The following is a 17,114-nucleotide window of genomic DNA, read 5'->3' on the forward strand; positions in this document are numbered from 1 at the left end:
CGTCTCCAAAAGGTTTCACGCGCCCGCGGGCTTCGGTGGGAGCGCGCTGCCTTCAAGCGCATGGACATAACGGCCTCTGCTGGCAAAAACGGGGTTTAGCCGAGGGAAATGTTTTTATAGCAAAACGCAGGAGCTGCTAGAGGTGGTGCTGGGAGAGGAGCCACCATCCCCAGTGCCAGGGCCCTCCGGCTTCTCCGCCGCAGGGACCCGCTTGCAAACCCGGAGCCCCGGTTTCTACTACAGCATCTCCATCTCCAGAGAACCTGCTTTAGCCAAGGTCCTAAGCAAAAGCCTTAACCTGCGATTAAGCACGAGGGCTCTGACCCTTGCAAAAGGAGGATGTGATCCCTATCGATGCACAAATACCATTAGGAGCCAAACTTCAGGAAACGCCAAACCGAGACTTTTTTTTTAAACCAAGTCACTCAAGAATAGATGGAAAACTACAATGCCCTCCTCTACTATGCTGCTTTTCCATGGGACTGCCCTTTCCTCTGATCTTGAGGGCACCTACCAGACTCCGGGATCTACTCCAGGTATCTACACCTGGCAAGGTTCATTAGCAGTTATGCATGCACTAACCCATTAAAACTTATTCACAGACATGAGCTATTTTAAAAGCTACAAGCCAAGGCAGAACCAGTATCTTCATGCTGCTGGTATAAAACAGCTCCCTTGCAAGAACAAATGTGTAATGCTGGCAAAAGATATGCCTTTTTTTGTTGTTTTTGACATAATCAATTTAATTCACAATGTTTAAGCTAAGCTAAGAATTAATTAGCAACAATTAAAAATAGATTGAACTGTGATTATGGCTTATCATGTGTCCTTAGAAAGTCATGCTGAGCCCACGCATACTCAGCAAATACAAGATGCTCAAAATCTCTATCTGCTGCTTTTTGCATGAACAGAGGCATCTCAAAGCTTACAGAAAGCATCATACTCGATTATCAAGGGAGCTGTGCAACACGGATTTGGAAAGAATATAATCCAAGTCGTCATCTTCGAGGGAGCTTTGCAACATGAGAAAATGTGAAAGGCACTAGCTGCCTTTTCACTTGCTTCTCCGACTGCCTTTTTGGAGAGCAAGGGAAAATTAGCCCTGCAGAGACCACAGATTTCAAGTGGACATAGATGCACTCCAACGCATAAGGGACCAGACTGCCAGCTGCTTTAAACAACTTAGAAGTAGTTACTTCTGTTTATCCCAGCTGTGCAGCCAGCCCTAATTAAGGTGTGAGCTACAATTAATAATAAGGCATGTGGTTTCCCATTAGGAGGATTTTCCCTTCGAGACTCGCCATTCGAGCCCTGCTGATTCCAAAAGGACGAGAGATTTGGCCCCAAGACTAGTTCATCTGTTCCTTTTGAATAGATGAATTCCTTGTGCAGGACTTTAAGTCCACCCAGGAAGGGGTGACCTAACTCTGACATATCTATTTTGCAGAAGGCTATAAAATCTGGTCTTTTTAAAAAGACCGTGATTCACATTAGCTTTAAGGATTTCAAAGGATACTTTTTCCCCCCCTTGAAGAACACCGCAGAGAAGAGGCTGAAGCAGAAGCACCCAGATGATGGGGGCACCAGGAGAGAAGCAGCTGGCTTTGAGCACCGCAGCAAGGCCAAAGCAGGCAGCTTTGCAAGGAATCAGGCACAGTGAGATTTATAGTATGAGCAGAAACATCGATGCTTGGGTTTACAAGCCCTCTGCACCCTGGGCTGCTGCAGGGGGAGGACATTAAAAGCTCAGCCTGATGCTCTCCACCGAGCACCCAGCGCAGGACGGGGCTGCAAGGGCAGGTTTAGAGAGCACCAGGGCGGGCAGATCATTCCACCTGAACTTACCTTCTCACTTAGTCTGGCAGAAGAGCACACAGCAAATAGACCATGCGGCTGCATTAGGCTAGAGTGCACAAAAATAGGGTTTCCGTGTCAAAGGCTATAAGAAACAATGTCAAGAGGCCAGAAACGTCAACCGCCTGCAGCCCTTGCTAGTGCAGGGGTTGGCCACAGACGCCTGGAGACATGCAGAAAGACGGGGGGGAAGAGGAGAGGGGAAGTCAGCCGGTGCTTGCCACCTGTGTTTCACCCAGCATCCCTCAGCTCTTCCCGCATCCCCCAGCGGCACCTTCCAGGGGAGCGCGGCGGTGGTGGACCCCACCAGGAACACCAAGCAGAGCAACCACCCGCTCCCCGTGCACACCGACGACAGCACTCCTCCCTTGGATTAAGAATAAAAACACCTCCCCTTTTAGGAAAGCACCTTAATTAATGGCACTCGTTAGGTAACAAGCCAGGGAACTAGGTGATCGAATTGCTGAAGGACACAATGGCAGGAGAGGTAACGGGCCAAAAGCCAGCGTGGCCAACAAGGAGAAACCTCTTTCCTTTATTACGGGAGAGGTGAGGAAGTCAAGCATGAACAGGGCACCACTAGAGAAACCAGAGATGCTAGGCAAGTACTAATTATCCAGATGAGTCCGTTATACCTATTGCTGCCATGCACTACCCAAGGGATATGGGACAGGTCTCCCAGCAGTGCCTTGGGACCAAGCGGTCCAGAAGATTTAAAGGTTTCCCTGGGCCAAGTGCCACCTAGAACAAGTTCATAATTTTAGGAAGGGCATGGAAAGGAAAGCCTACCAGCTAGCGATTTGCTGCAGGAAATCACGAGCGATTAAAATCCAAAAAACCTTTCACTAGAAGATGTTGCAGTCAATGAAAGGCTGGTTTAACTAAGAGCTACAAAAATTATTTAAAATCCTCAGACTATTTTGTAGCATTAGATGCCCAGGGAGGATTAGTTATCCTGGCCAAGAGGGAACCTGTCCAGACTGTGTTCAGGGAAACAACTGAGGATCAGGCAGGGCAACTGTTTTATGAAATACCCTGTTGCCATCATCTCCATTAAAAAAAAAAAATTTAAATAAAACACAAACAATCATGACGCAGACACACAGCCTTAGTCATTTTTCTGTGCGTCTCTGGGATATTACATGGTCTTAGCATCAGAAGTACGTTATGGAATGAGTGTTTAATATAAGCTTAGAAATAGAAAGAAGTTAGGAGCACAATCAGTCTAGGACACTGACTCTAAAGAGACTTCATTTAACCCAAAGTGAGGCTTTGAGGGAAAAAAAATATATATATATATATATATATATATATATATATATATATAAACACACACAAATGTAAGTGTAAGAATGGTATTACCTATTCCCATCTATTATTTCTCACCCCATCCCAAGGGGCCCTGGCAGCCCACGCTGTAGCAGTCAGTGGAAGTGAGACTGCCCAGAGACAAGCGAGTCCAACAAGCCAGGGCTGGCAAATGAAAGGGAATTGGAGAAATGCAAATGTGTGTGTGTGTTTGTTTGTTTTTGTTTTTAAAGTTCAGCTGTCAGTACATCTCTTTTTTAATTGTCAGGCTTAATAACTGTTGGTTTTATCTGTAATGCAGATCTTGGTGCTGGGATTTAGTTTTAGAACAATAAGTAACATGGCAGTGTATGATTAAAGTTCTCCTAATTCACAGAAGAGACCACACTAGAACAATATATCCAACACGGGAAATATACTCTTTCATTTAGGACAGAATTGAAATTACTTTTGGATACATCTAACCCCTTCAAAATTGGAATTCAAGCAGTCGCACTGAAACCTTGTTTGGTTTTCATATTTGGGAACAGAAACCCTATTTCATGCATACCTCCAAGGGAAAGTGTTACCGCTATCCAAAACAGCATTAAGATTTAATGCAAACACAGTAATTCAGCCTTTTAAAATTCAATAATGACTCCTCTGGTTTGACATATAGTGAAGCTGATTGCAGAACTACCATTAACTTCAGTGATTTGGCTGCAAGCTTCCTGACAAATTCAAAATTACATCCAGATCACACATCATTTATGATGATGTAAGCTATTATACAGTAAACTAAAATCAAAACGAGCAGATGTTTCTACTGCTCTGTTTATTTAACATTATACAACTAAAGAACACTATTTTTAATTTTTTATTTAAACCTACACACGCAGACTGCTAAATCTAAATATGTGTAATATTTAATACAAACTCTATGATCCCTAAGAGAATTTACCACTGCTGGTGAATCCAATACCACTATTGACACTAGCAAGCAGAAATAAATGTTTGCAGAGTTCAGACCCGTAATCGATATAATGACTGTTAAATGGACAGACCCTGATGCATCTCCTCCAGCTTTAACCAAGCTATACCTCTGCGAGAAAAGAGCCAGGATCTGCGTATCAGACTCTGGTATTAGAGAACAGAATAGCAGCAATAATTAAGGCCCTGATCAATGATTAAGGCACAGATCAGCTCAAGTTTTATCGCTGTATAACAGCCAAAGTCCTGCCTATTTTACAAATGATGATTTACTCTAAGACAGCTGTCGTCAAGGTAATCAGCATCAGAGAAACCTCTGCACATAGCCACATCAGAAGAGGCCTTTCCCCAAAGATGGGCGAGATGCTGGGTTACTAGGACAAGGGTAGGAGCGTGGCCAAGACCCTGAGCAGGTCTCAGCAGCCGAGCTGGGAATGGACCCAGCTCCGACACTGCTACTTGCTCCTCTCCAGTAGCCCTCAGTCACCAGCAAAAAATAGGCATCCTCCCTCCAAAAAATAATAATAACAATGAAGTTTCCTGCCTTCATGCATCTTTTGTTGCCTGCGGCCCCCAGGCACAGGGGAACAGCCTCAGAGGGAAAATAGTTGCTATCTAAGGAGAAAAGTGCCACCAAAATAACGCAGGATTCAAGCAGTGGTGGCACATGAACAGAGCGGTCATGAGCCAATTTAAGCTGCACACAAGATGAAGGCTTTCAGCCGTCAGAGCAGGGAGGCTCTCAAACAGCCTCCCCAAAGCAGAAGTAGTCCCACATGTGGATTGCATAGGGGCTTGGGACCTCCACGGATCAAGTACTTCTAGTCCCAGCTGTGGCACAACAGTGTGCTGATGCACGTGGTCCCTTCCAGCCCTTCTAAAAATAATCACTTTGTCAGCAGGTGACATTATCGTGGTATTTCGCAAAATAAATACTCCGTAGGAGGCTCAAGGGCTGCTCTTCCCAGGCTCCAGCATTACTGATTTCCCAGCCACCATCTGTCTTGGCAGCACTGAGCCTTCCCTCAGGCCTGCTTCAGCAGTCGCTTACTTCTGCAAAGGTCAAAAATCCTACAAATACTTTACACATCTGCTAACGCCCAGTAGTGGACCAAGAGTTGCACAGCTACTCTCATCTTTAAACCCTAGAGATATAAAAACACTAATAATGACGCCGCTGCCCACACAGGGGACTCAGAGAGGCAAGGGCAAATGTCTTGCCTAAAGCCTGGGGCAGAGCTAGCATCCTCTTCCAGTGCACGATGCTGCCTCTGCTGTTAAGACAACTATTTCTTTGCAGAGCACCTTGGAAGTGAGACCCACTGAGCACTGGGCATCCTTCCTTGAAGATTTGGGTGTCAGCATAATGCATCAGCCATTGACCACACTGCAGCTGAAAATCTTGCCCATTAGCTCTGCTCTAACCACAGAAAGGCGTTGAGAACAGCTGCAGATCTGCTGATATTTTTTTTCCCCTTTTTTAACTAAAGCAAAGTTGTGGTTTTGGGGTCCTGCATAAATGCCTGCTTTCTCTTCATCTTGTCATCCTTTCAAACACTAATCACCCCCAGCTTACAGTTCTGGGATAGTCCCCAGGTAAGAGCTGACTCTCCAAAGACCTGTTGTTAGGAAGGACCTGAAGGAAGCCTTCTGCAGGACTTCCACAGACTAGAAACACTATCAGCCTACAAAACCCACCCGGACTGTGGTACTCCACTGCAAGTGCCACCTCCTGGCATCCTATTTATGAGGTCTGCTTGCACAGCTGCAGATGAAGAGGTTGGCGATTCCCTCCAGGAACCACAGGAGGATCCCTCTGGAAGAAGACAAGCTGCTCCTGGTCTTCAGGGCCTTCAAAAGCAGCCCAAAGCCATCAAGATTTATGAACCGTTTCCTTGGCTCGTCCTTCTGTCTTTGGCAGGCAGCGCAACGGTGGCTGGAGGCTGTCCTGGAGAGATGTCATCCAGCAAGTTTGTTTCTCTTTTCTGGGGATCTTATTCACACTGAATCTCAAAGTTGCCCCGTAGCGTTGCCGACCTCACACAATTTCCCCTTCCTCCTCTCAAGGACCCTTGTCTCGAAGAAGAATTAAGGCTTTGCAGCAAACTAGCATAGACAGGGACTGAAAGAAAGTTAACTTTTGGCCTACATTTCTTCACTCAGACTACCTTATCATTGATGCAAGGATGGAGGGGGAAAAAAATAAATCACCAGCAAAAATTTTTGCTAAGAGAGTTATTTTGTTTAGAAAACTTCTGCCAAGGAGGATTAGAGACATTGTTAGAGGCTGCCAAGAAACAAGAGGGTGTATACATCTCCCTGGGAAAGGATAAAAGTAAAATAATTGCAGCTGAATTTGCCCAGATAACACAAAATAAATACAAAACTTTCTATTAAGCTGACATAAAAACAGAAAAGCTCTTCAAGTTTCAGGGATCCAGACCTAACCCAAGAAATATTAATACCCCTTATACATCTGGGCCATGGATTTACTTTCATGCTGTCATAGTTGATCTAGTTATTTCTTGCAGGACATGCCACTTGCTATACTTTATCTGTATATGCTGCAAGTGGCTGTAAGCATGCAAATAATCTTCCTCAGGACCAACCACATCACTTGAAACTCCTCCCCAGTATCCTCTATGCTGTTTGTCCACAGATGCCTCCATCCCCAGCCTACAAGAGCTCCCCATCTAGTTACAGTGAATGGGGTGTCAATGCTCAGTTCTGCCTGTAAGATCAGCAAACCAGAAAAACAGCCCATTTTCATCTTTATTTCTGAGCTCTGTTGATTTCCCTGCCCTCTCTGATATCAAATCATCCTCTACTATTATATATTGAATGAGCCATCCAGACATAAAGCATCTTCTCTGTGTCAAGAGCGAACACACTTGCCTATCTTCTCCTAGCAGAACTAATTTGGTAACTCCTGTGTTATGGTGCTGGTGAATGGCAATCCAGCTCTACCACTTATCTGCACTGACACTTCTATCTACAGTGGCAAACAGCTACATTTTGATCTGGTTATCCCAGGTCCTGATGCCCCTATAGCATGGGGACGTGCTAGATTGGATGGTAGCATTCATAGCTGTAGGTAAATAGTTTTTAAAACATAACTTCCAGTGTTGGAGACATCATCACAGTCACAAGAATAGTTTGCCACTTCCACTGGTCAAAATCTCCCATTCATTCTTCCTGGAATTTGCCTAACTATAACTTCCAGCTATAACTTCACAACTTGCTGGATGCCTGCTAGATGGAGGCATTACTGAGTTTGGTTCTCCATGAAGGCACTGGCACACAACAACCACCACGAGTCAAACTCAGATTCTTGATTTCTTAGCTTTCAGGCATATTTTTCAAGTTTTTAATCATTCTCCTTTGAACTCTCCAATGTTTTGTATGTATCACGTTGAGGCTATTCCAGGGGCATTACATCAGAGCCACACAGGGCTGTTCCCACTCTGGTCCCCCTGGTTAGACAGTCACACTTTCCACCAGTGCTTCAGCAGGAGCTCACCATCAGCAGATTACCCACAATAGTCCTTCACTTTCCCATCAGTCGCTTCTTCTCTTGAAAATGCTTCATTCTCTAAGCACACCCTGCGCTCCCTGCTTCTATACAGCCAGATGCTTGTTCCTATGAAAGCGAAGAGCAGATGCCTATCACAACTTGTAGCATGGAGATACATTGTCCCATCATCCTTTCTAGCGTTTGCCCTCTTTTATTTTCTCATCTCCGATTCCGTTCTTCTACTGCACATTCTTCTGCGAATCACTATTTCATGTTTTCTTCCAGGCAAAGGACAGGAACATTAAGCAACACATGGCTCAGAATCGGGCACCAGAGAAGCATTACCAGTCAGGGAAAACTCCGTGGCCACCAGGACATTTGGCCCATTTTTAACCTGACTATATATCTGTGGAGTTGTTTTGTGTCACTGCATGTATCCATCAGAGAAAGGGATTTTTCAGCCCATGAACTGTAGATCAAGAGCCAAAAGCCCCTAACTGAAAACCTGTCTCAGAGTTTGGACTCTCCCAGCCAGCTTTGCTTCCAGTCCTGGCCTACTTCGCACGCAGAACTAACTGGGAGAAATCCCTACTGCTCCATGCATCTGAGAAGCGCTGTGTTACCATGTAGCTCAACTTCAAAAACAAGAGCAGAGTGACACGGTTACTCGTATTTGCTACCAGCTAAAAGAAAGGGGCAACATGACAGGACCAAAGATGCTTCTAGGATACTTCAGGACACAAGGGTCAACAGCAGCTGGAACATACGCACAAACATGAAGGAAAGAAACCAGGAGTAACTCAGCCCTGCTGGTGCTGCCTTTGCAAGGGGCTATAATACACCAAGGATGAGCGGGAAATAACAAGACAGAAGTACAATATTGAGCAGCCGGAATAATTTGCTACAGAAGATTTAGAGGGCACCTTTATGAGAAGAGATGAAGAGGGAAATGTTATGACCACATCACTGTTCTGGGAGCCCTAAGTCAGTCATGATCCATGCTAAGGCTGGCTCTGCCAACTAGCTGAACTGAAAAGCAAACGGAAAGCAATCTAATTCCCAGCATTTTCTAGGGGGAAAAGGCTCAGTTCAGAAAGCACTTCAGCAGTGATCAATTCTGTGTGTAATTAGACCCACAGGGTAAAATCCTGGCTTTAATGGCCATCTCTACTGACCCAGATCAAGCAGGGTTTCACCTGTTGGACTTCATGAGCGCTTAGAGGCATCCTTGAATCCAGACATGTCACCTCTAAGGAGTAAGGAACAGAGAAAGCGTTCGTGCAATTTGTTCCTGCTCCCATCTCAAAGAAGTCACACGGGGCTTCTCTCTCTCTCTCGTAGAAAGACCTTGGCTCTGCCAGGTTCCTCCTTCCTGGCTAACCCAGGAGCCAGGCTTGGTGGTGCTATTCCCAGGGAAGTCCATGCTTCTGGAGCCCATTAGTGCATCAGACCTCAGGGTCTGAACCTATATTAGGGATTTCAGTGACATCAGAGCTGTTTAAAAAAAACCAGTAAAACATTGTCCCAAAATTCAACAGCTTAGCTCCAACACACAAGGGACAAATCATGCTGCTATTTAAATGGCATATATCTTTTCTTGAGAAGCTACAAAGCAGAATAATTCAAATTTACAGTTAATAAAGGGCTTGTGAAAGCATAAGTCTTCTTGGTCATTTGTCAGAGGCTTGTAGGATTTACGACTGCACCACTTCATGTGCAAATAAATAAAGAGAAATAAAGCAATAAAAGCACAAAAGGCTCCTCACCCCATTACAGATTTACTGCCAGGATTTTCAGCACAGCTCTGCCCTCATCACCAGGGCCAGATCTTCAAAGCTGTAGCGCTCTGCACTATTTCATTTAAATTATTAAACAATAAACCTCTTATTTCACACTGCAGCAACAGCCGATGCCCTCAACATCCCTATGGACTTAGGGAAGTTTATTATAACATGAGCTACCAAAACATGACCTAGCATTTTAGTTCACATTTATTAACTTAGGTAATTTCAGTTCTTCTGTGGGTGAAGCTGTAGTGGGGGAATGAATAGGGCACTTTGCTGATTTGCTTTGTGCTGATTGAGGCATATTCTTACAGATATCCTCCACCTGCATTACAGAACAGCACTCATTTTTGACCTCGTGTGTTTTCTCCTGCAGAGGATAACAGGGTGAGACTGCGAAGGGCAAGCAGAATCCCTCAGCCAACGCGGTGCTCGTGTAGGTTTTCTACCTGGCTATGAAATGTTGGCTTCAGGCTCAAGACAAATGGCAACTGTTTACAGCATTTCTTTGCATGCCTCCAACCTCAATGTCAGGACATTTTATCTGCATATTATAACTACTTTTTCTTTGTAGAGATAAAAGGAGCTTTAAATGAGATTTGTTTTTTGGCTCTGCAATTCTGGGGACAAAAAAAAGAAATTATTATAGCTTCTGGATAAACCTCAAACTGATGCTCTTGGGTCTTGTTTGCACAGTTTCTGGAGGCAGAGAAAAGAGGGTCACACGCATCCACAGTTTGGAGCATAAAAGACAAAAGATGAAAATCTTTATCCTACCAGCACACCCACCAGCAGACCGAAGCTCTTTTCTCCCCTGCATTGCAACTTATCTCACTCTCATGCTGCCCAGCCTGTTTCTTCTTCAGCTCCTGATTGCAGATTGCTTAATCAACCCTGTTGGGAAAGAAAACTTTCTTCCTGAGGTCTCAGATGTGCCACCTTAGGCAGCCAGGAGGGAAGCCAGTGTGCACCAGCCAGCACTTGGGCATTTAAGTGCCAGAGCCAGTCAGCTGAGACCTATTGCAGACTTAATGAGGGCTTTAAAGAAATATGAAGCCAGCAAGGACCTGTCAGTCTCTGAGACATGGAGGGAAGATGATAACAGGGGGGAAAAAAAAAAAAAAAAAAAGATTATAATTGCACTTTGAGCTGACCTGCCATCACAGGGTTTACCCATAGTTGTACAAGGGAAGAAAAGAAAAAATATTTTGTTTAAGTTAACATCAGTATGAAGAATGGTAAAAGCATCTTCTCAAAGTGTAGCTCAGATTCATTTGATGGATTCCATCCTATATAACTAAGACTATCTTGTGTCTTGAAGTTAAATGGACCATGAGGTATTATTTTGCTTTTCGGTATCCACACTTGCTGGATTTGCTCAGTATTCCCTACCCGAGCACTGAGCCACCGTCTCTGCTTCCAGCTGTAATTCCTCTTGCCTGGCACAGGAGCTCTTCACACCTCTCTGAACGACAGATTTCATCCCTTTTTCCTGAGCATTTTCTGCTTGGGCAAAGGGATAAATGGATGATTGGAAAGAACTGCCCACGACGGCCAGCATCAGACCGAAAGGCAGTTCATTGTTGCTTTGCAATAGGAACAACGCTGGGCCAGCGGAAAAGTCTTAGGAAAATCTGATCCAGACACTTTGGTCTGAGGACACCACCCACAGTTCTTCCTCAGCTCACAGCTCGCCAGATGCTCTTTCTTTTTAGAAAGGAAAAGTTTCCACCGGAATTTTAAAAGTCCAAAGCCTATTATTTCACATATGAATCGCAAGCAAAGGGGAGGATGAGAGAGAGATTCCAAAAGCCAAGCTGAGTTGGACTACAGAGGTTAATAAGGAATAAGATAAATCGCAACAAGAATTTCCTAAACACAGAGGGTGCCCAACTAACTTGGATTCTCTCTCTGATTATTGGCTATTTTTAAAAAATGAAAATGTGACAGCTCTCATATTTTGCATGTCAGCATGTTACGGGATAGGTTGCTGTGTGGAAAATCGATTCAGCTGTAGAAGGTGCGGACTGATTTGAGCATTGTGAGGAAGGGAAGAGGAGGCAGCAAGGGGTTCTGCAGAAAGAAGAATAAACAAGCCAGAGCTTATGGAAACCAGGGGGAAAATAAAAGATACAGGTCTAATTAAGAAAATTGCAGGAATCATCAATATGAAGAAAACAGTCTTTTCATTCCTTTGGATGAAAACATGCTCCAAGACATATTAGACAAGGTTTTTCCAGATGAGAAAGGCAAGTAGTAATTCCACTACTGAAAATGACAACAGTAAGAAATACTACATACGTTCTGATCACAGAAAAGTAATATGATTAATTCACACTGAGACAGACACCGAAAAGCGCTAAGAGGGTGATCAGGGGAAGGGAGAGCCCATCTTATGAGAGGAACTGAGTAATTCCCGCCTGAAGATATGATTATTTTTGCTAAGTAGAGCAAAGAGAGAAGAGCAGTTTAAGATAGAAGGCAAATTTGAGCATCAGCTCCCCACAAACAGATTTACATCGGAAATTAGAGGGAAGGTTTGAGAAAAAAAGAATTAATTTTTCGAGCAATCTTTTAGGAATGACATCCAGCTGGCTTCAGGGTGGAGCTGAACATGTTTATGGAGGAGGTTACAGCAGAGCTAGTAAGGGAACAGGCACGGTGACCTTCTGCCTAGGTCCTCTCCGTGATGGTCTCTACCAGGTAGCCACAGCAATGAGAACTACCATTACTGCTGGAGCACGTAACAGGACATCTTTCTTTGGCTACCCGGCAAAGACCTGTTGACCCTGAGCCAAGAGTCAAGACTTCTGATCTGACTTCCCACCCAAGATTTATATCCAGTGAACGTGCATCAGTTAGCTTAAGCCATGATCGAATGCCTCAAACGAGACAGCAGTGATTGCTGTTGTTGTGATTCAGGGCTCGCTAGGTAGCACAGACAGCTGAAGGAAGTGTTCTTGGAAAGCCAGAGGCAGGAAAGATGCACTTAGGGCAAGGAAAGCAGCTTATGGGTGGGTAAGCAGAGACACTATCTGCCTCAGACATGGACAGGGCAAATTACAAGTGGTGGCTGCAACACAGATCTTGTGACCCCATGAACACTTTGGACCTGTGAGCACTTACAACAAAGTGAAGCTGTGTGAGCCCCTGAAGTCCACCATCTCTGAGCACTGGAGACTCCCTGAACATCTGACCAGCAGTTTGGCAAGAACTTACTAGAGTGAATGCAGATTGTGGCTTAGTTTTGCAATTAAAATGCATCTGTTAGAGGACAGACTGTCTTTATAGAGGTACCAAACTGCTCGGCTGTCCACCAGCCAGATGTGACGCTTTGGCAACACTCAGAGCCTCGTAAAATTGTCTCTGCACGTTGGCCCTCTCTGCTACTGTCTTCCCCGGGCTTCTCGTTGCCTGGGCCAGCTCTGCCACCTCCTACCACAGCTAACGGAGAGGTGGCCACTGCTGTACTTTGCATTAGATTTCAAGCAGCTGAAGTTTGATGCTGCAATTACTCACTTAATTTGCTCACACTGTAAATGCAAATTCAGCTGAGCACGCAGGCAGGTGCGAAGGACACGAGAGCACCTCTGTTTTACAGTTCAGCATGTTATAAACAGAGACCACCTTGCAATTTTTATCCAGGAGCACATTCATAACTGCTCTGAAGCAGCTCCTAGACCTTGGGCCATCAGAGACCTCGCTGAACACAGTGGGTCCAGCCGTGCTAAAGAGAAGGAGCAATGAAGGCTGCCTATGGCCTGACACAGCTGGAGATGGCAACGGCGACCGCCAAAGGCAAGTAGCCACTCGGCAGAGCTGGAGCACACTTAAACCATGTAACCCTGTTCCAGGGACTGATCCTAACTACCACAGCAAAAGCAGTCCTGGAAGCACAGGAAGAAAGCAAGGGGAAATTGCTGGCGGAAAAATTTGTGCGTAGCAAGGCCCAGACTACATTTAGAAAGAATAGCCTGGCGTTATCCTTTTCTTAGCGCTGACACTCAGTTTTTAAGTAATTCCAACAAAATGAAAAAGCCAGGCAAGAGGAGAAGATGGTCCAGTAAAACAAACCATGGGAGGTGTCTCGATTCAGTAAATTAGGAAGAGAAAAATGGGAACAGACTTTTTAAGGTGGAAGGGTCAATGGCCATCAGCTAGGGCAGCTTCGCTCCGAACAACGTGGGAATGGGACCCTCTCTCACAAGTCCTGCAGCCCATCGCAGTCTGTAATTTTGCTGCCTTTGGGGCAAAATCAGAGTAGTCTCATATCTCCCACGCATAGTTTTCTGCAGGGTCATATTTTTATATAAGCAGTTTCTGGACCATGGCTTGCAAAGGTCTTAATTGACCCCAGTGAGAGCTTGAAGACTAACGTCTGCTCAGCCATGGTTATCTTTGGCAAGTGCACCTTGCTCAGTTTTCCCTTCAAGCCCTTCATCTAAAGAAACACCTAAGAAATGTGTAAGACACCTCTATTATAAATAAAACAGTAGCATTAATACTTAATGTACTTAATAATCATCTATCAAGATACAGTAATAAAGTAAATTAAGGCTTTAGAGTCCTGATTTGGATCTCACTTACGCTGGTTTTACAGCACAAAAACTATTGGTTTCAGTAGGGTCATTTGCAGTAGAGTAACCAAGGTCGGCCTGACCTTGCATCGCTCTAATAAACACATTACTGTAACAGCGCATCCGGAGTCGAAAGGAGTTTGCCACCGGTTGCAACAGTAGCATAGTGTGAATAATACATGGATATAAGAAAAGCAATTAAGTCCCAATATCAGAGCCCATATCATGAGCGTACGCTGCCCTGCAACACAAGCCGGCTCTATTGGGATGAATGCTTTTTAAAATTACAGTGTTACGGGTCAGCGAAATGTTTAGTTTGTTCCTGTAGTTGGGCAAAACAGGAGACTCTTCTTCAGGTTTAATATCAGCCTGATTTTTTTTCTTTTTAATAGATCTCTTTAAGGACATGAGCTCAGCTTTCAGGGGAAACAAAACCTAACCTTGACCTTAGACAGGCTCACTCCAGGCTGGTCCAAATTTCTCTGAGCAGGAGCACGGAAGACTTGCATCCGAGAGCTTTGGAAATAAGCTTTTTGGAGGGGAAATACAAAAAAACAGCAAAGACAGGAGACCAGAAAGTGCTCAGCCTTCCCAGCTCATATTCACAAAGATAATAGAGCTGTTAAAAACCCCAGCACTATAGCAAAGGGATCTGAAAGAAAAGTTGGTAGGTTTCTGAAGCCTCTTTTGGAAGAGGGATGCAAAGACGCTCCTGCTTCAGCATCCTGGGTCTCCCCGGTGGCTTCTCTCATTGCCACCAGCAGCTCTGGGGTGGCTCCAGCTGCTCCATTTGGTGATAGGGGTGAAGGCCCCGCTGGCCACCTTAACTAGGAGGTAAAATCCAGCAGCTTAAACCACTATGACAAAAATCCCGAAGGACAGGTAGTCATGTCAACAGCCACCAGGTCCTAAATACAGTTGATATCCTGGACACACACACAGAACCTCCCCCAAGTCTCCTGCCTTTCCTTCTTGGAAAGCTCCACCGTTCAGTTCTGTCGTACGAACTATCTCGCAAGAGGCCAACGTTGGCCAAGTCTAGTTTGCTGTGAACTCTACTTGGCTGCTATTAGCAGCTTCTCACCGCAAAAGCTGCAAGGTTGAGTCTTAGTGTCAAATACAAGCAAAAGGACCATTTGCACGAAAGAACGTTAAGACAACTTCATCGCTAAGGTACAGGCTAAAGCTATGTTCCCATATCTGCAAGTTTTGCGCTATGATCCAACAGCAAGGCCAAAATTTAGAAAAAGCATGAGCATTTAAATAGGTTTCTCCAGCATTTAAGTGAGTGGCCTGATTTTTGTAGGGATTTTAACCTGCCATGGACTCCAGTGATAGGTTCACCCGGCTAAATGTAGCTACCACCATTCATGTGTGCCAGTCGTTTGAGAAAACTGGTAAATTGGGTCCTTTTCCTCCCCACTGACTATAAACAGAGCCCAGGCACGGAGCCCACCTGCAGGCTCTACACTGGAGATGCCTAAAACGGGGAGAGATGAATTTCATGCAAGTATTATTGTAAGAGGTTCATAATTGCAGGAGAAAAAAAAGCGCAGACTCAACACTTCACCTCTGTTTTTCCATCTATGAGCCGAGAATATGAATATAATGCACAGCTAATTTCGTTAACGCTGTTCCAGCTGCTTGAGGTCACTAGCCAAAGAGACAACACACATTCTTGCTCGTCGTTTCTCAGAGCCTTTCCACACTGGGGCTGTTTTTCATGCAGTCAATGAGCAAGGTCTTGGCCTCAGCTTTGGCCCAAGCCTTTTGCCGCTTGGCAGAGATCTCAACTGGCCCTCAAAAGTGATGAAACTTTGCAGTCCAAGATGAGCCTTGTTCAGTCTTCTTGTGCGAAGATCCTGACTGAGCTTAAAAAGAGGCACTCAAGGCTGACAACTTGACAGGGCCAGTCTTGGTCTACGTGAATTATGGATGGATTCCTGGGAGCCTGTATCAAATACCTGTCCATTGCAGCAAGCAAAGACTATAATCCTCCTGCCATTTTACCTAGCCATAAGCATGGTACAAAATTATGCAGCAGAAAGCAATAAGCACAAATTAGAAAGCCCCTCAGTGAGAGTTATGGAAATAACATTGGCTTGGACAAGGGAGCAGTGCCAAGCTATTTTAAGGGCTTCTGAAGCATCCGTTCTAAATAAGTATGTGTATTTACAGACACATTCATATTAATGGAGAATTCCATTAAGTGCATATTTGTGTTTAAGAAATACCCAACCATGTATTTGAAAAAATTGAGTTTGATAGCCAAAGTGGAAAGTATATTCATAGACTGCAAAGGAGAAGAAACCTATTGATTTAGAGACTCTGATCTGCTTATTTCTCTCTCCATCAGATAACTAATGCAATACACTTCTTTGAAAGCATGTGTTCTGATGTTGAGTATTCGGCACCTACACGTACCAACAGAAAAAGAGTAGTTCTGAGGTCCAAACGAGACATAATATGCATTCAGTACTTGTGACTTGTTAAGATCTTGCAATGCAGTAGTGTGGCATTAATGACTTTCTTCATCAGCTTCCAGTTTAATATTCTGCATGACAAAGTCTTCCTACAGCTCAGGCATTGAGCCATTTTACTGGGCATCTTCCAGCGTTGCAGCATGTTACTGCCTACTGTTAAAGAAATGAGCGTTTCACCTAAAAGTGGCCACTTTGCTGTAATACGTGCAATAAATGTCATCTTATATTTTGCTAATGTGAATAACATTAATACAAGGATTAAGAAAAAAAGTGGTAACTATTTCAGAATTCCTTAGCTTGAAAGGTAAAAAAAAAAATTACGTATTGCTTCTACTGTTCTTTAGCACAAAATTAAAATAATTCATGGAGCCAGAAGATGTCTGTTGTAGAGGAGCAATCCAGGTTTCCTAGCAAGTACTTGGAGAAGTGGGGACCTTTCCCTGGGTTGAGCCCCCTTAGTTCAGGCTGCAGAAAGAGGATGGAAAAGAGCATTTTGTAGCAAATGCATGAACACATCAACATGCTGTTGCATAAACAATACAGTACGTCAAAATCTCTTCTTTTCTGCCAAATCTGTTTCTCCTGTTTTTCCCCCAGTGCTGTGCTGAGACAGCCAAGCTGTCAG

Source organism: Dromaius novaehollandiae, chromosome W, assembly GCF_036370855.1.
Source record: "Dromaius novaehollandiae isolate bDroNov1 chromosome W, bDroNov1.hap1, whole genome shotgun sequence".
NCBI lineage: Eukaryota > Metazoa > Chordata > Aves > Casuariiformes > Dromaiidae > Dromaius > Dromaius novaehollandiae.